We start from the raw sequence: 26,939 nt of genomic DNA on the forward strand, positions 1-26,939 counted from the left end.
CTTATCTGGTTAAAGAGCAAAAAGAGGTGAACCACACAGCCATGCGCCATGAATATTTCATCTATGTTTGGATTACCATTTTCTCCAAAGATTCATTGTTCAATGTATAATACATGCAGCGTCGCACCTCGGCACCTAGATCATAACCCCTGCCCTTCTAATCACAGACAAAGCATGCCCTCACCTAGCCAGCCATGCCAGCAGTGTGTGTGTGTGTGTGTGTGTGTGTGGTGTGTGTTCATGTGTGTATCAATACGTCCATGTGTGAGTCAGAAAAGCAGTTTCTGTGTAGGTGGATGCCTGTGTACAGTATGTGCATGTATGCTGGCAGACTTTTTATACGAGTGCACATTTGAGAGTGTGTGTGTGTGTGTGTGTGTAGGGAGCTAGGGGTTAGAGCGGGGCTAAGACTGGCTCATCTATCACACACACACTCCTCTACCCTCAGGCTGGATTAGATGATGAGGTGGGAGAGTGAGTGAGATTGGAAAGGAAAGTAAAAATGTGTTGGTAGGAGAGGAGAAAGAGAGCGAGTAAGAGATTAAGAGTGAAATTCAAGCCTTTTTCGCTGCTGGCTTGGCTCCAGGTTTAAGTTGCAGCTGTAATATTCTTTCAAATGATCTACCTCCTTTTGGATATGCAGTAGTGTGTGCGATTTTGCCGGCCCACACCATTTTGGCTGGTCCGATGGCTCTCTTCTCCCGTCATCTTCTCCCGTCTTTCTATCGCTAAATGAGCACTTAATAGAGAAGCGGGCGAGTCGGTATAGATTTGAATGGCTCACTCGGTGGGTGTTTGATGGAGAAAATGGGTGCACGAGCGATTCTGACCTAAACCGCCCGTATCTCTTCATAGCCATAGAAATAGGCTCTTTTAAATGTATAGTTTCTCCGAAATTACCATACAAGTAATTCAAAACAGTGAGGCTCAGGCAGGCAGTGAATATATCAAGAGTGTTTGACCGGAGTGCATCTGAGAAATCTCAACACATTTACCTTTAGCATATGTGTGTGTGTGTGTGTGTGTGTTTGCCCAAAAATGTTGTCATCATCTTACTATCTTGCAGAGGCGTGAAGGCAGGCGTCTGACAGATTTAAGCAAAAGCTCATCAAAGAGAAAACGATTCCCATTTACTCCATATCCAGAAATAATCAGAGTTGTCTTGGTGCTAAAGTCACACACTCACACACTAACAGAAACTCATTAGTCGCACATATGGATTAAACGCGACCTGTCTCGTGTTTTTCCTGTGACAGAAATAAACTGCAGCCTCAGAGAGACGCCACATTTGGATTCCTCAAGCAGAACTGCTGCATTTTTTCTGTATTCTTATACAAACAGCAAGTTTCAAATTCAGAGTTTTTCGCCATCCTCAGTTAGAACAATTTATCTTACGGTTCAAAGCAACAACGAAAGAAGTGAGTTACGAACAGAGAACTTTTGTAGCATTAAATTAATGCTCTCAGAACCAAAGCATTTACCTTTTTTATTCATCAGATGCTGATGAAGGCTCCAACAGATGAAAGTTGGTGTCTTGTTTTACTTTGAATTAGACTCCCTCTTTGAACCGCTTCTTGTTTGTTTGCGATGGCGAAAAGCTCGCAGCATTTGTAATCAAACCCCTTGGGACCGCCTGTCGTGGTGTTGCTCTTCAAAATGCCGCGTGCATCTCATCGTGTTTGTACTTCTCTTTGTGAACATCCTGAAGCATCTCGGGCTGGGCTTTTACTGCTGTGTTCAGTATCCCCTTGGTGTGTGCGGATAAAATGCACTTCTTTTTCAAACTTGTGATCAGGCTGAAATTAAGTCATAAATGACAAACAATCCACATGGGAAATATTCATTTAAAGCGGTAGAATGGTGATCCTCTAGTGGCCTTGAGTACAGCTTCAACTTTGCTGCAGTCATCTCAAATGTCAGCGCGGAAAAATCAATAAAAAAAATAAAAAAAATGGGTCGTTTATGAAGGAAAATATCTTTCATGGTGATTGCTCACACTGCAGAGAAAATTGACTATTATTCTTAATCACATCGAACAAAACTCATGTTTTGTACCGCTGGCAATAGCACTAAAGCTACCATTAGGTTCACAGTGACAGATTGCAGAGGCCAGTACCTTAATCTACCAACTCTGTTTCTTCTTCATCGTGCTCCTCTTCCTGTCAGACCTAAATGTTCCTGTGTTTCCTCGCCATTTCCATTTAGACGGGCCCAGGCTGCAGGTGTTTGCTCTTTCTTTTACGTCCAAGCACAAGTGTCCTTGTTTTCCTTCTTCACTGGGTTTTTGGAGTGGAGGTCTCTGAATCAGAATCAGAATCAGAATCAGAATCAGATCAGCTTTATTGGCCAGGTTTGCGTAAACAAACAAGGAATTTGACTCCGGTGATCTTTCCTCTCAAAGTACAACACTCACTTAACATATAAAGGACAGTTAGAAATATAAAAAAAAAATACTGTTAAGTATGCAGTATAACAATACAATATAATTTACAAAAATTACACAATAACAATTTAAGAGAGGGAAGGAATAGTGAAATATGAGTATAGTCTGGGATTTAAGATGTAAATATAAATATAGTGCAAGGCAGTTCAGTGCAATGGTAATAAAGTAATAACAATATTGTAATTGTAAGATTGAAATATACATGAGGTAGATGAGCAGAACCTCTCCCCACCTCTCCTGATTTCCTGTGTAGCCAGTGGGGGGAGCGGACCACCAGACCCAGCCAGACTGAGTTGGACTTTGTAGACAGTCAGAGAGAGAAGAGGTGTCAAGGCTGGTTTAAAACAACCTGTTGGGAATGACCCCCCTTAACACTTGTGTTGTCTTTGGGTCCAAATCGAACATGAACTTTTTTTTGCCATTTTTTCCCCCCAACGTTTTTGTCACCTTTTTCAATGCTTTCGACGCGTTTCAAAAAAAATGTTTTGTCACTTTTTTCAACGCTTTATTTATTCTTGGTCAATAAACCTAATATAGGACATTATACCTAATTTTTGATTTACAAAAAAAGCTGAAATTATGAATTAGTTTGAATAATAGTTAAGATCAGATGATGTTGTCTGAATCACGGATTAGTTAATTTCAAAGTTTAGTCAGGATATGGTTTTAAAACCATTTAAAACACCCAAAACTCAATGGAAGTAATCATTAATTTGACCTGCGATAGCGTATCCATATAACGTTCATCCGTGTTATTTTTGGGCAATTTGGTTGAAAGAAACCCATATTTCTGATATAAAAAACTTTAAAAACAGGTCCAATTTGACCCGAGGACAACACAAGGGTTAAGCGTCTCTGTGGGCAGGGGGCGTCGGACTTGGGGGAAAGGGGGACTGAGTACCCAGGGCCCTCAAAGGAGGGCCCAAAAAGATGCTAGAATGAATAGCTGTGGATTCGGGGAGGGGCCCATAGAAAATGCCTTTCTACAGGGCCCAGAATTCTGTGCTACGCCCCTGTCTGTGGGACTCACTGGGCATAGCAGCAGCTCGACCGCGGCACTGTAAGATGACTTAGTATTAAGAGTGGCAACGGTAGCGAGTAGTTTGAAAGACCAAAAATCACCCCAACTGTCCCATTCTTGTGCCGTATGTCAGTTAAAGGTACGTCCCGACCCAGAGCGTCAAAAAGTGATGCCCAGAAGGGCTAAACGGAGACTTTTTGCATCAGTAACAAACACCAAAGGCACCTGACCGAGCGTTGCTTTTTGACGTACTGGGAGTGAGAATGTGTTGTTTGAAACCTGCTGGTTGTCTGTCATACAGTTCTGAACATCTTTCAGCTGTTAAACAAAAACCTATTTAGGAAAGATCTATCTTTAATGAAAGGTAAAAAAAAAGGTTAAATAAGTAAGGAAGACATACATTTACTCTCATCATGGAATATTTGTATTCCATACTGAGGATTTTCTGTCTCAGAGGGATTATGTTTCCTTCCTAGGGACCACAGCCTGACCTGTTACTCTCAAACAAGCACACTCAGCCTGGCTAATAAGATGGTTTCGCATCATAAGGTCATTACTCTCATTAATCTCATATCATTTCAATCGCATCATCTTTGCTTTTATGAGAACACTGATTAGCTCTCAATACAGAGCTCAACTTTGAAGGAACAGTTAGGCATTTTCATTCCAAGAGTTATATGAGGAGCTTAAAAGTTTCAACCAACCATGATACCAATTATCGAGCAAATTTTAAGCCAATCTTTGAAATGTCGCTAAAAATTAGGTGCGTTTCCATCAACTGGTTTGGAGCGAATAAACTAGGCTACAGTAAAGTTGGTGCCACAGCCTAGGCATAGCTGTAATCTGCCGGTTAACAGGTGACAGCAGGTAACTACCGCAGCAAACACAGGTAAACACGTCTTCACAAGATGGCACCCCCGGACCAAGTGCCTGTAGCCCCGTACCAGTGTGAAATCGACTTCACATTCTATATTGTCTGTGAACGGTTGTTGCCATTTTTGCCATCCGAATTTGAAAGTAGTACTTGAACAGAAAGTTCCACACAGCTGCAGCCATCGGGGTTGTTTTCAAAAATGCCTCAACGGCGATTCTCTTTACTAAGCGAGGTTTATGCTCGCCGTAGTGTCCCGAGCCGAACATGTCATCCTCATGTATTTTGTTTCAAACGCGAAGGCTCCGCAAGTCAGTCATCGTATCAAACCCGCCCCATATGAGATCAATTATTCTGATTGGCTAGGTTCCGGCTGGCTGGAAATTGGTCTGAACCAGAGGCTGATCACACGTATCTGATAGACCAAATAAAACATTAGCTTGCAGATTTGTCTGGTTTCCCAGCCTAATGTTTAATCTAAATTGCTAAATATGACAAAGCTGTGAGGCTTTCAGTATGGGTGCGAAAGCAGTAATAATTTAGTTAGCACTGTAACATCAGGTTAGATCTAATGTACTGATATCCACTTTACATTTCACTATACATAGTCACAGTACTTTACCATATTATCAAATCTGCCAATTTCAGAATGTGTATTTCCAATTTAGACTGCATACATGTGGCTTTGACTCAAAACACATCCCAAATTAAGAAAAAAAAACAGCTAAAATGGGTCTTTTTTTAATGGGCTTTACTGTGAGCCTGTTTTAAACTAGGTGCAGTATTGGAGCATCTATTCATAACTGAGGACAGAAATCACTCTCTACTGCACTCTGATACATATCCGTTTAAACACATGGAAGGATTAGCCTCTAATTAGAATTTTATACACAAACCTTCCTCTATAACACTGTGTTTGACATACTGAACAGTATGTGCTGCATTACATTTATCATAATGTAAGCTTACCTCATGAAGTGATGTGTGTCTCTGATAATAGTTGTAATACACATCTGCAATCACACACACAAACGTACGCACACACACACACACACACACACACACACACACACACACACACACACACACACACGCTCACAGCTTCCCACACTCAATACTTCACCCTGTCTGCCACGACTGGTGCGGTCTATCAATCACAGTAAGCTGACAGCTATGGCTAATGCTCCCCTTTTATTTAACTGTGCTTCATAATTTACCATTAGATTACTGGGTTTAGATCATATTCAGCATATGTTGTGCTGTTTGTAGTGCTCTTTAATTGGGATGCTAATCTATAAGCCACAGAATACTGTCATTTTTGACATTTTGAGGAATGTATTAACACATACCTTCTACATTTTGCATATTTTACATAAACCATGTCAAGATTAAATGCTGATCCATGAAAATTTGCTATGAGGAATCTGTTTATATACAATCTTTAAAGATTGGACATGAAGCTATACGTTACCTGAAAGCTAAATACAATATTGAGTATCACTTACATTGATATTGAGCATCAATGTAAGTGATTTGCCACATCTGCGCATAGACATGTTAACAACTTTGACAACCACACTCCATAATTGGCAGGCTGGGCATGCTTAGTTATTCAGCGATAATGAGAATAGCTTTCTGTCTCTCTCTCTTTGCCTCTCTCTCAAAAACACCCCCACACAGCCAAATCGTGCAGAAGTTCAACAGAAACACTGATTTAAACCATCAGCTCTGCCCGTTGTGCCAACTGGACTCATGCCCATCCTTCAGTTAGAATTAAGTAAACATCAGTAGAATCGCCATCATTGTCATCGTCGGCAGAATGCCTGACTCGAGGGAAAGCACCAGGCACGATAACTCCAGAGCCGTGAACTTTAATTGACCTCATTGCGAACCTGAATCTATCATCTTTACTGAGGCGATCCGGCGATGACAGCCATGCACATCCATCATGGAAACTGTTAAGCCCTGCTGCCCGAAAAACCTGAAACAGCACAGAGTCAGACTCAATAGAACAGAAGAAGTTTAAATGTGATAAGTGCTAGAGTCCAACTTTTTTTCCCTCTCTTTCAGGATATCAATCAAACCTGTACAACTTTGCTTTGACTTTCATAATCATACGCACCCGAAACATATATATATATATATATATATATATATATATATATATATATATATATATACATATATATATATATATATTATGGAAATATGCTGTTCCTTTGTAGTGCCCTCTGTTCAACTTTGCTTTGCATTTTAATACTTCTCTCCATTCTAGCAGGTCTATTTCTTTGTTAAATCCCCTCTGTTCTGGCTGCTATATCCCTCTACATAGAAAGGTTAAACACACCTAAGCAGAAGCAGTGCTGACTGATGCTGGGGCTGTTTCTAAATGTTAATGACACCCTCCGGGCACAACGCTGTATTCCGCAGTGTCCTACTGCAGAGTTATAGTGTGGCGGTTATGCTATAGTGGCTCCATCTGTGCACGCACACATCAGACTGTGTGTGCTAATGCAGACACACACACTCACACCAGGGACAGCCCACTGTACAGCTGGCACGCAGCCAGGAGTCCTTCCACTGAGTGGTCAGGGAGAGAAATCAATCAAACATGGCTTGTCAGGCCCCTGAATCCATTATGACAGGGAGAGTGGTGAGGCTTGAGTAAACAGGGATGACAAGGAGAGACAATTAGCAAGAATTTAGGCTGTTGTTAGAGGCAAGCTTGGGGATTTGGTATTCCTGCATGGCCTAGTTTGGCCCACCTCGGCTTAGGTCCGTCAACAGGCTTGGCTCGGAGCTTTATTGCTGGTAATTCACTAGCCCTCCGTGTTTTATGTCCTCTCTCTTTACAGTCTAAGCAGGCCAAATCCATTTAAATAAACACCAGTGCTGCAGAATGATGGCTGAGGTGTTTAAAAGCACTGATGCAGGACTAGCACATACACTGCATCACAGATGGGGCCATTACGGCATTTCAGGCCAATATATTGTACAAGTATTAGATCAGACACAGAAGGGCTCACTGAGAGAAACTGAGAGCCTCTTTGAATTTATATACCGTACAATAGTGGTGTACATGACTGCTTTTGTATAGCGTGCATTGATTATACCTGCAAACATGGTATAACACCCCCATCTGTATGCAGGAGTTGTTTGCTGGAAATCATTTCCCAACCTGCAAAATTAGTCGCAAGATTTGTAGTACTCGGATCAGGAGAGGAACTGATTTAGAAACAATGTGCGGAGAGCTCTCTGTGCAAGTAAGTGTGCGGCCATTACTCATATATAAACTCATTACATTGGTCTAATAGGTCTGTGGTGTGACTCTGCCTGTGCCTGCCTATATGGAAAGAACATTAGTTCGGCCTGTGTATGGAACACAGGAGTTCATTCATTCTTCTCTATGGTATGGATCAGACAGATAATTAACTGCAGAGACATGAAGTCATTGTTCAGTTAGAGATATGGGCCCGCTCTAATAAGAGCTCACACTGTGGAGTGGCGAGGAGAGAACGCGGCGAAATTACAGAGAAGGGTCAGCTAATGTCTGATGAATGACTCACACTGTCTCTTTGCACTGTATGTCATATCCTATGGTCCGTATACTATAGTATGTGTGCTGTGGTCATTTTTAAAGCCCAAATGTGCTTATTCCTTCTTCACTTAGATGTTTGAGCTTCACTGTGCAGAATGATGTACGTGCAAAGTTTGACACTACTGAAGGAGGCAAGATTCTCACCTTTATCTCAGTCTAACACGTTAATGTACGAGCAGGACTTGTGAAATTAGTTTGAAAGCCAAGCATCCCAGTATGCAACGTAGACAAGTGTGATATGGAAACCTGCAACCTCCTTGAGACCTAAAAAACACTTTGAATTTATTTCTTACCGTTCCATTCTGCCGTTTTTTTATACGCTAGATTACGCATTGTTTACGTCCGTGTTTGCTAGCTTGCAGTCTTCTTCTTCACCATCTGTGCCCTCATGGTCGATAAAACAAAACCTTAAAACCTTTGAATAGCCTACATGGATTTACCAACAAGGAAGGAGTAGGTGCCATTTTGTAAAAAGTGAGATTTCAATGTCTTTTTTTTATAATAGAGCAGGTTGAGGTGCTATATGAAAACTGTAAAAATATCAAAAAACTTAATCCACAGAGGAATGCAGAGAAAAGGTGCCTCTAAACAAGCCGTCAGGACTTCCGTACAGCTGTGATGTCACAACTATTATATACTATACTTCCCTGGCTGCAATGACAGTGCAGATGGGTAGACCCAGAAATGCTGACCAATCAGAGAAGATTTGGCTTGTTTGGCAGGGGAAGCTTAAAGAGACAGGCACTAAAACGGAGCATGCACTGAGCAATAACCTGGACATTTGGGAGAAATTTAGAGATACATTATACTGTAGTTATTATGTAACTACTTTACATAGGCTACTATTACAAGGTACAGTATGACCATAAGACTGAGTAAAAATCTGGACACCTGGCCCACCTTCTACTGCTAGATGACCATCCCCGACCACAGTGGACCTGCTGATCTTTTTTTTCTTCTCACAACTTTATTTTGGAACTTTTCACAAAAAGCATGTGACACAGAATACAATTATAAACCAATTTGGCATCATACTTATATTAGAATACAAGGTGATCTTCTTTTGAGGATCTGCTGGAGCAATGATTAGGAGCAAAGCACACTAACGTTACCGTACTTTTTTTAGCTCTCTCAGTTGAATGTTAAGGAAGTTATAGCAAAGCCTAGAGCTTTTATTGTTATGGGAAAAATGAAAGTGGAAATAGGCGGTTAGTTGTTGACTTTGACTGTGTGGTTGGTGACTACTAAAGAGAAGACTTCTCGGTACCGACATGGCAGTCCGTGTTTTTTTCAAGTCTAGGGGACATAAATGCTCAGTTACTACTTTCGTTACTAGCTACTACTACAGTTTATAGTCAGTATACAACAGGATTCGCTTCAAAGCTGAAGCTCAGGTTGGGTCGGTACGACCCAACTTCAAACTTGAAACCTGCAAGTTCTTCCATTTTTATGTTGTTTTACTATTTATTTTAGAAGGTTAACGTTAGCATGTTGCGCAGCTAATGCGACTAACATTAGCTTCTATCGTAGCCACACAGGCTGCAGAAATGTTAATACTCAGAGACTGTGTGAACTTTCAAAGCCTTTATATCAACCAGTTAAATAACGACTGAAGACATTTTTTTCATGAAACTTTGTACTGCAAAGTTAGCTCAGCTGGCCTTGTACAAATGAAGACCCTGTCTGCTTAGTTCTCCTCCAGTATCTGTGCTAGCTGCTGTATTATTGTGTGTAACATTATGTAATGTAGATTTACTTAGTTACCTGACAATACTAACACACTTTAATACACAGTTTATGATGCATTTTTTCCACTGAATGATGAGTTGAAGAAGCTACCGTATCCTCTAAAGGCTGGAGAAACTACAAGGTCATATTTCCCTGCAACCTTGATATATGGAATATTAGCTAAATAATGGACGCATGGCTAGTCAGTTTACTGCGTCCTTTCGGATTTAATGCATCAGAGATGCAGGACACCTAGGCTACCTAGCAACATCATTTTTTGTAGCTGTTGCCATAACTACACATTTAAGATGATGTAGTACTGTAGAACTAGCCTATAAGTTTTGCCTATCTGTAATCACCTTGATATGATATGACAGTATATCTAACACAAATGTTCCATGTTTTACAGGTCATCTGAGTGACCTGGTTCTGGACTTAACAGACTCTCCTCACAGTACTAAAAACCATCAGAGGAGAAACAGCATCAGGAAAGTCTCAGTATCCTCAGGAAGATGCATCAGGATGACCAATGACCTGAGAGCCTACATTAACAGCTGACACAACTTGACACAACACTACACAAAAACTTTTTACTCTGGAGGTCATGGTGTGGACAGTTTACATAAAAGTTTTTTTTTATTATTTCTATTTCTCTAATTATAAATAAAGTGATTTGTTTTTAAGGAGGGTTTTGTCATTTTAAAATTTTCTTTATGAAAGAGGGATTTAATCTTAAAATTAAAAGAAGAAAGAAATGGAGGAACTAACATTGCTTTTGATTACAGTCAGCCTAACCCATAGTTATCTGGTAGTTATCCTGTATGTAAGTAAGCGTAACAAGGGGGAATCTAACACTGCTTTAGAATACAGCCCGAGTTCTCTGTAGTTGTCATGTAAGCGTAACAAGGGGGGATCTATTCATTGTGAGTCATACTTGTGTTTCATCTTGCTATATTTATTTCCTGGGGTGAAAGGAGAATGTGAACACAACTGAAAAAATGTAAGCACCTTGAGGAGCTGTAATATTTGGTCTGGTGGAGAGAAGTCTTACAGCATTGTAACAACTTTGTAACAAATTTCTCAGATTACCCCTGAACACAAGCGAGTGACCTCTAGGGTGGGCGAATTCTGTCCGACGTTGGCCATAAATGAGCCTCAAGGAATAATGTTTGCTGGTGAGGTGAACCTGAGAAAGTCTTCAGAGGCCAACAGTATCTATGACGTACACTGTCCTTGGTCTTTTGTTCGGAAGACACGCACAACTGCACCCACATAGTTAATTTAACTACCCCCAAATTATAAATGAACAGTGTAGTTTGCCGGTTTGTTAGAAATAGGGTAATTCTAAAACAAATTCAAAGTTCAGATTTATTAAGTGATTCAGAAGTCATTTCATCACTCCATCTAGCCTGAAATGAATGAAGAAAGAATACTAGTAGCCTAATGTTTTATATTTGTGATGTTTGAAGCTATAGTGCGTATTTTCTTTCTCCCCCATGAGGAATTGTAAGTAATGACAACAACACTGTCGGCGCATCCACATGATACAAGCCTTCCGTGATTGCTGTGAAGCTTTAAAGGTGCACTATGAGTTTCTCCATGGTTTCAGCGCAATTTCATTTTTGTCTCAAGTCGTAGGCATCTCTCCTTGATCCGCTAGCTGCCTGCCCCCCTGAATACACTGCGAAAAAGCCCGGTCTCAGGAGACAACACAGGGGTCGTAAACGTCAAACAAACACTAGGGGCACAGGCTGTGCACCAAAATACCACAAACCACTCCAGCCAATCACCGACAAGATGGTTGGGGGAGGGGGTGGGGGTTAGTGACAGACAGTTGGTCACTGTTACGGAAACAAGGGGGGAGGGGCGAGCTTGCTCTGTTTTGTTTGGTTATTACTTGGAACGTCAACACAAGTGACGGCATGCAGAAACTCATAGTGCACCTTTAACTTAACATGCTTATTTTCGACAAAATAACTCCAGAAAAAAAAGAATTTATGTTTACTAATGATTTGTATTAATGACTACTAATGTAAACTTGATTTGTCTACTGCATCAACTCACTGCTCTGTGTTAACACAACTTGACCTATTAAGTTTCACCTGTGTAAAAACTTAGACGGTTTAAGTGGGTTTCCACGCAAATTTCTAGTAAAGTCAACTAATTCGAGATAACAGTGTAGACATGCACAATAATTGGTTGTTACTTTGTGGTGTTATTAGGTTTGTCTGCTCCTGTATCAATTAGTTAATGCTTAATATCTCAGAACTGCAGTCTAATATCACTTTATGTCTTAAAACGTATCTGTTGTGTATGCTCGAGGATGCTATCAGTCATAAATTAAGTGACTGTGATTTTGATTCACAGTGAATTCAAAATAGATGGTGTGAGTGTCTAACAAAAAGTGAGAAAGAGAGGGGAAAAAAACAGCAAGTAAAAATAAGGATATAAGCATGCTCTGCCTTAAATGGACATAACATTTTTTTATAGAGCTGAGCGAGTTCCCCTCATAAAGTCAAATTTATGTCCCCTGCTCGGGTTTTCTGGGGCTCCAACACAAGGCCAGCCTGTGCTCGGCCCGACCCATAAATCCTAAATTTCGAATTTTTGAATGGACCTCTGTGCTGGACCCGGGAACCCGTGTCTGCGAGGCAGCGAAGGGAGGGCCCCAAATTACAGAACCTCCACAAGCAGTCCAGTAGGAAAACAACTGTGAAGTTTATCACATCATTCCAAGAACTGCAGGGAACCCTCACAGTACAAGGCCATAGAGGAGAGGCACCTAAGTATTTTTGGTATTTAAGTGTATTTGGTAAAGAAATGGCTGTATGAAAGGTATTAAAAACCACAGCCATTGCATGTCTTGGAGTGCACTGCTGCTACATTCGATCTGTCCCTGTGGGATAGCATGCATGTGTGTGGGTCTCAGCGGAATAGCTAATGCACTGTGTATATACATGTCTGTGTGTGTCTTTGTGCTAGAATATTTATCAAAGGACAACTACACGAACTAAAAGCATAAAATAAGCAAAGACGGCACACTTTTACACGCATGTACTGCACTGTTCTTATATTGGTCACATTTATTCCCATCCTCTGCACATCGCTGGAGGCCAATACAGAACACAGAGAAAGGGCCAAATGGAAGATTATTCAGAATAACATTGCCTCTTTGTGAGTCCTGGTGAAAGTGAGCGACAGCCTCAGAACAACTTGTGATGAAATGGTTGCATCACAGCAATCTGATAGCCATCGCGATACTCGGTATCCTCTCTCCTCACATGTATGATTCATATAGATGCATGGAGGATTTCTTCAAAGCTCTCACATGTTTATGAGTCCATAACATCTGACACATTCATGTTTACGCTCCCAAGCCACATTTGACATTTTCTGGATATGATGAATCATTAATGATGACCTCAATAGGCTTTTACATCTTTGGCCCTCAGATCAATAAAGTGGTTAGGGGAGTAGGTCAGCGGCTCTCCAGAGGTATCTGTCAGTGTGCGCATGTGTTTGTGTGTGTGTGTGTGTGTGTGTCCTTGAGTGTGCCTCCAAACAGTCACACCCAGCAAGCGACTGTAAAGCGCTGATGCTAATTGGCGGCCAAGTGCAGCTCTGTCTCCGGCGCGACGCTCCGGGGCTGGCAGAACTGTGGCTGGTTTTCCAAGTTTTTTTTTTTCAAGCAATCACTACCTGCGAGGCTGTGGGAGTTCCATCCATTATTGATCAGATCCAAGGATGAAAGCAGGAACGCTCAGTGGGGACTGAGCATCTTTGGCCCCACACAGGAAAAAAAACAAAAAAAAAACAGCCTTGACCGCCAACTCCGTGTGAGACAAGGAAATATCTTTTTTAATACGTATGGCACTCAGCCTGAGAACGGAACTGTCTGGAAAGCAAAAGTAAATAAGCTGAATTTATGTCAAATGAAATTAAACGCGCCATGTGGTTTGAAGCTTTACTCACCCCTAACATTTAGATGCACAGTCCTCACTGAGATTTTTTTGTACCCAGATGATGACATTGTGTTATGTGCTGCTTTGCCAGCCTTGGCAGCAGCTCAGCTTGGGGCTGTTCAATGATTCAGCTGTGTAGAATTGACCTGCACCTCACCTTGGCAATACTCCGCAACCAAATGGACGTTTGGCAGCCAGAACACACACTGGATATGCAAGCATGTGTGCAAGCCAGTGATAACACACATTGACTCGCAGAAATACACTGACACACACACACACGCTGGGAAAGGTTACAATGTTGCTTGAAGCAAAGAGGCAGATGGTTGACAATGATAAAGTGCCAGTACTGGCAAGGTGCTTAAAATATGCATTTCTGTTTGTGTGCGCATTTATATGTGCCTATACATCTCTCTGAGGTAGTGCTAGGGCTAATGCACGCCTCACATCAGTCTAAACTTCTCCCAACAGTGTGTGTTTATGATGCAGATCTGTGAATATTTGTTCTTGCCTGTTAGTGTGTCTCTCCTGTCCAACAGCAAAGCAAAATATTTTGCCAGAAGTTGCTGTAATATACTTTGAAATTTTATAATGAGCTATAAACTCAACCACTGCTGGTGTTGAATCATCATTTAAAGGAAATAAGGGCTGATTGAAGGGAACCATTTTTGGGCAAATATAATCGCATTACAATGAGATTTCTTCCTATTAAAGGTCCCATGACATGGTGCTCTTTGGATGCTTTTATATAGACCTTAGTGGTCCCCTAATACTGTATCTGAAGTCTCTTTTATATAGACCTTAGTGGTCCCCTAATACTGTATCTGAAGTCTCTTTCCCAAAATTCAGCCTTGTTGCAGAATTACAGCCACTAGAGCCAGTCCCACAATGAGCTTTCCTTAGTATGTGCCATTTCTGTGTCTGTAGCTATTGAGGAGGAGAAGGGGGGTGGGGAAAGGTGGAGTGTGGGGGTGTGGCCTTGACCAACTGCCACTTTGCTTGTTTGAAAGCCATGATGTCTCTATCTCATGTGTTGGCCAAATTCTCTGGGTGGGCAAAGCAGAGAAAGGGGAGGTAATCTTGCTCCTTATGACCTCATAAGGAGAAGAATCCAGATCGGCCCATCTGAGCTTTCATTTTCTCAAAGGCAGAGCAGGATACCCAGGGCTCGGTTTACACCTATCACCATTTCTAGCCACTGGGGGACCATAGGCAGGCTGGGGGAACTCATATTAATGTTAAAAAAAAATGTCATGCCATGGGACCATTAAGGTTCTAGTTGATTTGGCAACACACGTGGTTATTTTAATACTACAGGTCCCAGAATTCTGGAAGAAGCAAACACAGCAAAGATTCTTAAATGTTGCACTTACATGCTGCACCATTTCCTGTAAATCTCTTCTGCATGAGTAGTCAATTGGAATCCAATGCAGGAATGGCGGACTCCGCCACTAAAAATGAAAACTACTGTATAAGCAAGGTAATAACTGAATATTATTATTGCAAGAAAAATACAGACCATGAATTGTATCGAAAATAGTTTAATTTCATGGAAATCTTAAGGATTATAACTTTAAAGGTTTAACTGGCAGGCTGAAGCCCTCTCCTCCCCCCTTCCGCATCTGACCATCTATCTGACTCAATATCATCGGGATATTCAATGGCCATCCACTCCAATCCATCCTAGGTTGTTAGCCCTGTCTGCGAGGCTAATCACCATCTCCTCTGGCTCAAGTTAGCCAAAGAGAGAGTCCTCACCAGAATATTCATATTAAATATTCATGTCCCACTGTGGTGTAATATCCTCCTCGATGATGTTTGAACCTTTTGACCCGAGGTAATCAGCAGTAACCACACGGTCACGCTGAACAGTGATGAATTTGATCTGTAGATGGTTGAGTCTGATGAGCTTTTGACATCTCAAACTGTGATCGCCACATCCAGCACCCGCACCCGCCACACACGCTCAAAAGGCAGCGCTCCTGGTGACAGACAGTTCATTTCACCCCCAGGCATGTAGGTATGACATCACTCGATTAATAATGGAGCAATTAATTATGACCTATTAGACTGATGAATTAGATTAGATAGGGAAGAGGGATGTAACCATGTGATAATATTACACTAGGATAAATTAATGACTTCTTGGGGAGCGAGGTGGGGGGGGGGGTGTAGAATATAATTTATATGTGCCAGTTTGGAATGACATAGAGTCAGCCATCTAATTATATCAATGATAAATGGTGTTATTGATATGATAATGATTCCCTACCGCTGTAATGGGATTACACTGAAAATCGTGGATCTATATTGTGAGACTGTGATGTCTCGCAATGTGACAGCAGACACCATCTTAAATGAAAGTTTCATATTGATGACACATTTATCCTCATGGAAACCACTGGTGCATTCAGTGTATCTTTGAAGCAGCCATATGGAGGGTATTTAATGCATAAAGACATTATATGACTTTTAAATATGCATGTAGTTGTGCCGTCGCAGCAGGAAAACAAAGATGCTTCCAATAGCAAACATGACGATTAAACTTTCATCTTTATTAGCATGACAGCATAAAAGCACGTGATTTTGTTCTTGCGTGAACACATTTGGCGTTTTAAGAAATTGCATCGTAGAACAGTTCATAAATGACCTCATATGAAATGATTACATGAGTCTTATGTATGTTTTCATTTTACTAGAGAAATGGGTAAAAATAAATAAACTTAAGAATTTGACTGTTTTACTAATTTGTCTAGCAAACACATCCCACTGGCATCACGTGATGGAAATCATCGGTGTCCTAAAGATCTAACTGAAGCAGCTGCATGTAAGGTTTTCAACAGATAAACACTTTACATGGCTTCAAATATGTACGGTGTTATTGTACTGTGTGACAACTAAAGGAACAAAGGATCTTACATTGATAAACTCAAGTGAACAAAAAGCCCTTTGCTGCATTCCACTGACATCTAGTGTCAGATTTGGGAACTCAGATAACACACTGTGTCTGACCCTCAGCAGGTGTTTGTCTGTGAACCCCCTCCCGAAACACACACACACACACACACACACACACACACACACACACACACACACACACACACACACACACACACGTTATCCACTTCCCCATACATCAGTGTAGTCGTATTGATCTACTCAATATGACCTTGAATGATCAGACAAGTGGAAGTGCCGCGTTGGAAGGAAACCCATCCATTTCCTCTGTCTGCTGTCTGCTGCTGTAATGACTTGAGGGAAGACGGGGAGGAAAAGAAGCCCATTGAGATGGACCGCAGAACCAGTCAGCTCTGCAGCGACCTTATGTCATAGCCAGCCTCCCCTCCAGGCACAGTCTGTTCCGGGTAAAGGCAGAGAAGTGGGTCAGTCCGTCTGAGATGTGAGAGATGAGACATGAGCTGGGTAATACTGTACATGGAATCATATAGATAGACAGAGCTCAGTCCTTAGCAGGATTGTGTAAGTGGATTTGTTCTCAGGATAGCCTCACATCTGAATACGTAATATAGCGTATTCAAATAATAATCAGTGGATGAATGATGAAATCTATCCTCTTGGGGCGAAAGATGAAGAAGAGGAGGCATGCTTCAGGGCCTTGTGGAAGAGGGGTTTGGATGGTTATGTTTCATCCTCTAACACGCAGAATCTAACAGGTTATGTAAAACATTTTCCCTGCAGCTGAAACATGGCTAGAAGACTTTAATGGTAGTGATTATCTCCTGACTTCAAATCACTTTGATGATCACTGAAATCTGTAGGTAGTGTAAAAATGTCACAAATTATGTAAATAATTTGGAGGATAATATGCTAGCCCATCACGCTCGCTGACACTTTATATTCGCCAAAGACATGATTGAAACATCTAAGTAAATACATTTGCTTAAGTACTGCATTTAAGTAGTTTTAAGGTACAATACTATGGCTTTTGTATCGCTTTTATTGACATGTTTTAGACTTTTTTCAAAATACAGGTCATTACATTTATTGTCACTTTTTTCGACATACTATACTATGGCTTTTTATCACTCTTCTTATCATACTATAATATGACTTTTTTTGACATACTATACTATGGCGTTTTTTTAACTTTTTTCAACATACTATACTATGGCGTTTTTATCACTTTCTTCGACATTTTTCAACATACCTATCTTTTTTATCCATTTTATACCATGGCGTTTTATCACTTTATTCCTATTTTTTCTTTAATACTATACTATGGCTATTTTATCACTTTCTTTGACATACTATGCTATGAGTTTCTTCGACATACTATACTATGGCGTTTTTATAAGTTTTTTCGACATACTATACTATAGCTTTTTTATGATGTTTTAATATTCTACGCCTTTTATACATTTTTGGAAGCCATAGCACTGTTAAATTACTTGTGGCTTGGAAGTAGAGTGATTGCACTGTTATCAGAAGGTTGGTGGATCAATCCCAGGCTAACATACTATACTAATGTCTAATATTGCTTTATCGAGATAATATACTATGGATTTTTAATCACTTTCTTTGACATACTATACTATGTCTGTTTTATACGTTTTTTAGACATACTATACTATAATGTTTTTCGACATGCTATACTATTGCGTTTTTTTAAATTTTTCGAAATACTATACTATGGCGTTTTTATCACTTTCTTCGACATACTATACTATGGCGTTTTTATCCCTTTTTCGACATGCTATACTATGGTGTTTTTATCACTTTTTTCGACATATTATACGATGGCTATTTTATCACTTTCATCGACATACTATGACTTTTTTCGACATACTATACTATGGCGATTTTATAGCTTTTTTCGACATACTATATACTATGGCGTTTTTATCACTTTTTTCGACCTACTATACAATGGCGTTTTTATCACTTTTTTCGACATACTATACTATGACTTTTTTCGACATACTATACTATGGCTATTTTATCACTTTCTTTGACATACTATACTATGAGTTTCTTCGTTCTATGTTTTTCCTTTTTACCACTTTCTTACCCTTCCTCCTATGTTTTTTCCCTTTTTACATACTATACTATGGCTATTTTATCACTTTCTTTGCTATACTATGAGTTTCTTGACATTTTTTTCTCCTATACTATCCGCGCTTTTATCCCCGTTTTCGACATACTATACTATGACTATTTTCGACATACTATACTATGGCTATTTTATCACTTTCTTCGACATACAATACCAGAGCGTTTTTATCACTTTCGTCGACTATACTATGACTTTTGTCGACATACTATACTATAGCGTTTTTATAAGTTTTGTCGACATACTATACTATGACTATTTTCGATATACTTTTAATCACTTTTTTCGACATACTATACTATGGCTTTTTTATCAATTTTTTTTTTTTTTTTTTTATTTTTTTTTTTTTTATTTACTAATTTTCCATTCCTTCACATTCCTTACTATAAACATGTTTGTCACTATAATTTTTCCTAATTATTTCGACTTAATATTATTTTATTACTTTCTTGAAATATACTATAAGTTTTATCACTTTTTTCAACCATAATATAATACTGACTTTTTCGACATACTATACCATGGCTATTTTATCACTTTTTCTCATGATGTTTTAATATTCTACACCTTTATACATTTTTGAAGTAACAATACTGTTGTGCTACTTGTGGCTTGGAGGTAGAATCATTGTTCCATTATCAGAAGGTTGGTGGATCAATCCCAGGCTAACATACTGTACTAATGTATATTACTGCTTTTCGAGATACTATACTATGGTTTTTAATCACTTTCTTGGACATACTATACTATGTCTGTTTTATACGTTTTATAGACATACTATACTATAATGTTTTTTCGACATACTATACTATGGCTCTTATCACTTTCTTTGACATACTATGCTATGAGTTTCTTTGACATACTATACAATGGCGTTTTTATCACTTTTGCGACATACTATACTATAGCTTTTTTTACGATGTTTTAACATTCTACAACTTTTATACATTTTTGGAAGTCATAATACTGTTGTATTACTTGTGGCTTGGAGATAGAATGGTAGCTCCATTATCAGAAGGTTGGTGGATCAATCCCAGCCTAACATACTATACTAATGCCTATTATTGCTTTTTCGAGATGCTATACTGTGGTTTTTTAATCACTTTCTTGGACATACTATACTTGTTTTTTTACTCTTTTTTATTTATTTTATACTTTACTATTTATCGCTTTTCCACTATATACCAGGGTTTTTATCACTATTTTGACATACTATATTTATTTTGACATACTATACTATGTTTTTTTCCATATACCCTATACCAGGGTTTTTATAACTTTTTCGACATACTATAGTTTTATTTATACCATACTATGACTTTTTGCTACTATATATTACGTTTTTTTTTTTGATTTTGATATTTTGACATATATTTTTTTCCTTTGCCATACTACTATGTTTTATATTGTTCTTACATCTCCTTATTTTTTTTTCCATTTTTGACATCTATTTTTTTTTCCACATACATATTATACTATGGCTATTTTATCACTTTCTTTGATATACTATACTATGAGTTTCTTCGGCATACTATACTATGGCGTTTTTATCCCTTTTTTCGACATACTATACTATGACTATTTTATCACTTTCTTCGACATACTATACTATGGCGTTTTTATCACGTTTTTCGACATACTATACTATGACTATTTTCGACATACTATACTATGGCTATTTTATCACTTTCTTCGACATACAATACCAGAGCGTTTTTATCACTTTCTTCGACATTCTATACTATAACTTTTGTCGACATACTATACTATGGCGTTTTTATAAGTTTTGTCGACATACTATACTATGACTATTTTCGACATACTTTTAATCACTTTTTTCAACATACTATACTATGGCGTTTTTTCCCCTTTTTTCGACATACTATACTATGGCGTTTTTATCACTTTCTTTGACATACTATACTATGGCGTTTTTATCACTTTTTTCGACATACTATACTACGACTTTTTTCGACATAATATACCATGGCTATTTTATCACTTTTTCTTATGATGTTTTAATATTCTACACCTTTTATACATTTTTGGAAGTCATAATACTGTTATGCTACTTGTGGCTTTGAGGTAGAGTGATTGCTCCATTATCAGACGGTTGGTGGATCAATCCCAGGCTAACATACTATCCTAATGTATATTACTGCTTTTTGAGATACTATACTATGGTTTTTTAATCACTTTCTTGGACATACTATACTTTATATGTTTTATAGACATACTATACTATAATGTTTTTCGACATACTATACTATGGCGTTCTTATCACTTTCGTTGACATACTATGCTATGAGTTTCTTTGACATACTATACAATGGCGTTTTTATCACTTTTGCGACATACTATACTATAGCTTTTTTTACGATTTTTTAACATTCTACAACTTTTATAGATTTTTGGAAGTAATAATACTGTTGTATTACTTGTGGCTTGGAGGTAGAGTGGTAGCTCCATTCTCAGAAGATTGGTAGATCAATCCCAGGCTAACGTACTATACTAATGCCTATTATTGCTTTTTCGAGATGCTATACTATGGTTTTTTAATCACTTTCTTGGACATACTATACTATGTCTGTTTTATACATTTTTTAGACATACTATACTATAACGTTTTTCGATATACTATACTATGGTGTTTTTATCACTTTTTTGACTTATTTTACTATAGCGTTTTTTTCACTTTTTCGAAATACTATACTATGGCGTTTTCATAACTTTTTTCGACATACTGTACTATGGCTTTTTAATCACTTTGTTCGACTTACTATACTATGGCGTTTTTATCACTTTTTTCGACTTACTATAATATGGCGTTTTTATCACTTTTTTCGACAAACTATACTATGGCTATTTTATCACTTTCATCGACAAACTATACTATGGCTATTTTATCACTTTCATCGACAAACTATACTATGGCTATTTTATCACTTCACATGAACATACTATACTATGTTTTATCCCTTTTTTCGACATACTATACTATATCCTTTATACTTCTATGGCGTTTTTATACTTTTCGACATACTATAATGTGTTTTCATCCTTTCTTCGCATACTCATACCAGGTCGTTTTATCCCTTTTTTGACATACTATACTATGGCTTTTCTCTTTTCTTTTGTACTATATTTTTTGACATTTACTATACTATTTTTCCTTTTTTTCATACTATACTATGTTTTTTGTTTGTGACACTATACTTTTTCCTTTGACTACTATTTTACTTTCAACTAATAATTATAGTTATTATATACTTTTATATTATGTGTTTTATCACTTTTTACTGCTTTTTCTTTATCTTTTTACTATGTTTCCTTTTTTATTACCTTTTATCCTTTTCACCTTATTTACCCCTTCTTTCTACTTTCCATTCCTCTCTTTGTCCACTCTATCTCTATTTATCCACTTTCCTTCTATTTTTTTCTTTCCTTCTATTTTTTTCTTCCTTCCTCTTTCTTCCGTTTCCTTCCTTGTCTTCCTTCTATCTATCCTTTTTCCTTCCTCCTTCTATTCTCCTCCTTCTTCTTTCCTCCATTTTGTCCTACTATACTTCACTATTTATCCCCTGTTTCCTCCTTTTTCCTCACTATTCTTCCTTTTTTCTCCTTTTCCTCCTATTTTTTTATTTCTATCCATTTTCTTTCATTCTTCCTCCTTCTTTTTTCTCCTTCTCATACTTCCTTCTTCCTTTCTATCTATTTTATCCACTTTTTTGTTCTTTTTTTTCTTATCTATTTTACCTCTTCCATTTCCACCCTTTTGTACCTCCTTCATTTCCTCCTCCTTGGAGTCTTTTTGTGTGCCTTCTGCTTTCTTTATATTGTTTTGGTGTTTCTCTCAGTCCTTGTCTCCTATCTTTTCTTCCCTCTTCCTTCTATCCTTCCTCCTTCATCTTTTTACTCTATTTTTTGTTTTCTACTCCTTCTTGTTCCTTCTGTCTTCCTCCTTACCTCCTTGTGTATGTAGCTGTTTTATCCTTTCCTCCTTACTCCTCCTGTATTTATCCTTCTTCTGTCTTTGTCTATATTTTTCTGGTTTTTACTGTGTGTCCTGTCGTGTGTCTGGTTGTTATCCTTTCTGTGTTGTCCTTGTTCCTCCTGTTCTTCTTGTCTGTGTGTTCCTTTTGTGCCTGTACTTTCCTCTTGTGTCCTTGTTCCTCCTTTCCTCCTTACTGGTTTTGTTTTATTCTTTCTGCTGTCTATTTTCTCCTTTTCTTACATTATACTATATGACTTTTGTCCCTTTTTTTTTTACATACTATGGATGATTGTCATTAGACGTACTATGACTATGGCTATTTTATCCCCTTTGTTCCAATCTACTACTGCTATTTTATCCACTTTTTAGACCTTACTATATTTTTATCACTTTTTTCAACTTTTTTTCTCTATGGCTATTTTATCCCTCTTGTACCATATACTTGCTCTTTTTACTTTTATCCTCTTTTTTCTTTTTGACATACTATGCACTATACTTTTCTTTTTGATTACTATATAGGTTTTTATCCTTTCTTTGCTACTATCTTTTTTTAACTCCTTGCTATGGTTTTTCTCGACCTATTACTTTGTTTTATTTCATACTATACTATATTGTTTGGTTATACACTTTAATACTATGTTTTTTATCTTTTTTTGTCTTCTTACTCTATTTATCCACTCCATTTCTTCCCATCCCTTTGTCCTTCTCCATTTTATCCTTTCCATTCCTTTCTTTATTTCTTCTTCTTCCCATTTCCTCTTTATCCATTTCCTACTCCTTCATTTTCTTTTATTCCTTCCTTCTACTATCCTTTTCTTTATGCATTTTACTCTATTATTTCGACATACTATACTATGGCTATTTTATCACTTTCTTCGACATACTATACTATGGCGTTTTTATCACTTTTTTCGACATACTATACTATGACTTTTTTCGACACGCTATACTATGGCGTTTTTATCACTTTTTTCGACATACTATACTATAACTTTTTTCGACACGCTATACTATGGCTATTTTATCACTTTCTTCGACATACTATACCAGGGCTTTTTTATCACTTTATCCGACATACTATACTATGGCGTTTTAATCACTTTTTTTGACATACTATACTATGTTGGTTTTATAATTTTTTTAGACATACTATACTATAACGTTTTTCGACATACTATACTATGGTGTTTTTATAGCTTTTTTCGACATACTATAATATGGCGTTTTCATCACTTTCTTCGACATACTATACCAGGGCGTTTTTATCCCTTTTTTTGACATACTATACTATGACTATTTACGACATACTATACTATAGCTATTTTATCCCTTTTTTCGACATACTATACAAGGGCGTTTTTATCACTTTTTTTGACATACTATACTATGACTATTTTCGACATACTATACTTTGGCTATTTTATCACTTTCTTCGACATACTATACCAGGGCGTTTTTATCACTTTTTTCGACATACTATACCAGGGCGTTTTTATCACTTTTTTTGACATACTATACTATGACTATTTTCGACATACTATACTATGGCTATTTTATCACTTTCTTTGACATACTATGCTATGAGTTTCTTCGACATACTATACTATGGCTATTTTATCCCTTTTTTCGACATACTATACTATGGCTATTTTATCACTTTTTTTGACATACTATACTATGACTATTTTCGACATACTATACTATGGCTATTTTATAACTTTCTTCGACATACTATACCAGGGCGTTTTTATCACTTTTTTCGATATACTATACTATGACTATTTTCGACATACTATACTATGGCTATTTTATCACTTTCTTTGACATACTATGCTATGAGTTTCTTCGACATACTATACTATGGCTATTTTATCACTTTCTTTGACATGCTATGCTATGAGTTTCTTCGACATACTATACCATGGCTATTTTATCCCTTTTTTCGACATACTATACTATGGCGTTTTTATAAGTTTTGTCGACATACTATACTATGACTATTTTTGACATACTATATTATGGGTATTTTATCACTTTCTTCGCTATACTATACTATGGCTATTTTATCACTTTCATCGACATACTATATTATGGCGTTTTTATCCCTTTTTTCGACATGCTATACTATGGCGTTTTTATCACTTTTTTCGACATATTATACTATGGCTATTTTATCACTTTCATCGACATACTATACTATGGCGTTTTTATCCCTTTTTTCGACATGCTATACTATGACTATTTTCGATATACTTTTAATCACTTTTTTCGACATACTATACTATGGCTTTTTTATCACTGTTTTCGACACACTATACTATGGCTATTTTATCACTTTTTTCGACATACTATACTATGGCGTTTTTATCACTTTTTTCGACATACTATACTACGACTTTTTTCGACATACTATACCATGGCTATTTTATCACTTTTTCTTATGATGTTTTAATATTCTACGCCTTTTATACATTTTTGGAAGTCACAATACTGTTGTGCTACTTGTGGCTTGGAGGTAGATTGATTGCTCCATTATCAGAAGGTTGGTGGATCAATCCCAGGCTAACATACTTTACTAATGTATATTACTGCTTTTCGAGATACTATACTATGGTTTTTTAATCACTTTCTTGGACATACTATACTATGTCTGTTTTATACGTTTTATAGACATACTATACTATAATGTTTTTCGACACACTATACTATGGCGTTCTTATCACTTTCTTTGACATACTATGCTATGAGTTTCTTTGACATACTATACAATGGCGTTTTTATCACTTTTGCGACATACTATACTATAGCTTTTTTTACGATGTTTTAACATTCTACAACTTTTATACATTTTTGGAAGTCATAATACTGTTGTATTACTTGTGGCTTGGAGATAGAATGGTAGCTCCATTATCAGAAGGTTGGTGGATCAATCCCAGCCTAACATACTATACTAATGCCTATTATTGCTTTTTCGAGATGCTATACTGTGGTTTTTTAATCACTTTCTTGGACATACTATACTATGTTGGTTTTATAAGTTTTTTAGACATACTATGCTATAACGTTTTTCGACATACTATACTATGGTGTTTTTATAACTTTTTTCATATATACTATGATAGGTTTTCTTGATACTATAAAGCGTTTTTCCTTATACATACTATGACTTTTTCCATATATACTAGCTTTTTATCACTTTTCGACATACTATACCAGGGCGTTTTTATCCCTTTTTTACACTACTATACTCATGACTATTTTCGACATACTATACTATAGCTATTTTATCCCTTTTTTACCCATATCTATACAAGGCGTTTTATCACTTTTTTGACATACTATACTATGACTATTTTCGACATACTATACTTTTATTATTTTATCACTTTCTTCACATACCTACTATACCAGGGCGTTTTATCACTTTTTTCGACATACTATACTGGTAGTTTTATCACTTTTTTGACATACTATACTATGACTATTTTCGACATACTATACTATGGCTATTTTATCACTTTCTTTGACATACTATGCTATGAGTTTTGACAATACTATCACTTAATATTTTATCCCTTTTTCGACATACTATACTATGGCTATTTTATCACTTTTTGACATACTATACTATGACTATTTTCGATCTTGACATAATTATACTATGGCTATTTTATAACTTTCTTTCACATACTATAATTAGGGCGTTTTTATTTCACTTTTTTCTCGACATACTATGTTTATGACCAATTTCTGACATGTACTATACTATGGTTATTTTATCACTTTCTTTGACATACTCAGTTATGAGTTTCTTCTGTCATACCATGGGCTATTTATCCTATACATACTTTACTATGTATGCTTTTGAGTAGTTTTGTCATACTCATACTGGTGACTATTTTGGATGATGCAATATATTATGGTTATTTTATTTTTTCACATATATCACTTATACTATGACTATTTTATCACTTTCTATCACATACTATACTATGTATGATTTACTTTTTTCACATATTATACTATGGTTTTTATCACTTTCATCGATACATACTATACTATAGCTTTTATCCCTTTTTTCGACATACTATACTATGGCGTTTTTATAGAAAGTTTTGTCGATACTATACTAAGGACTATTTTTGACATACCTTTATATTATATTTGACTTTCGGGCCATACTATACTAAGGACTATTTTATCACTTTCATCGACATATTATATTATATGACCTTTTTCGGAGCATGCTAT

This window comes from Perca fluviatilis, chromosome 13 (assembly GCF_010015445.1).
Source record: "Perca fluviatilis chromosome 13, GENO_Pfluv_1.0, whole genome shotgun sequence".
Lineage (NCBI taxonomy): Eukaryota > Metazoa > Chordata > Actinopteri > Perciformes > Percidae > Perca > Perca fluviatilis.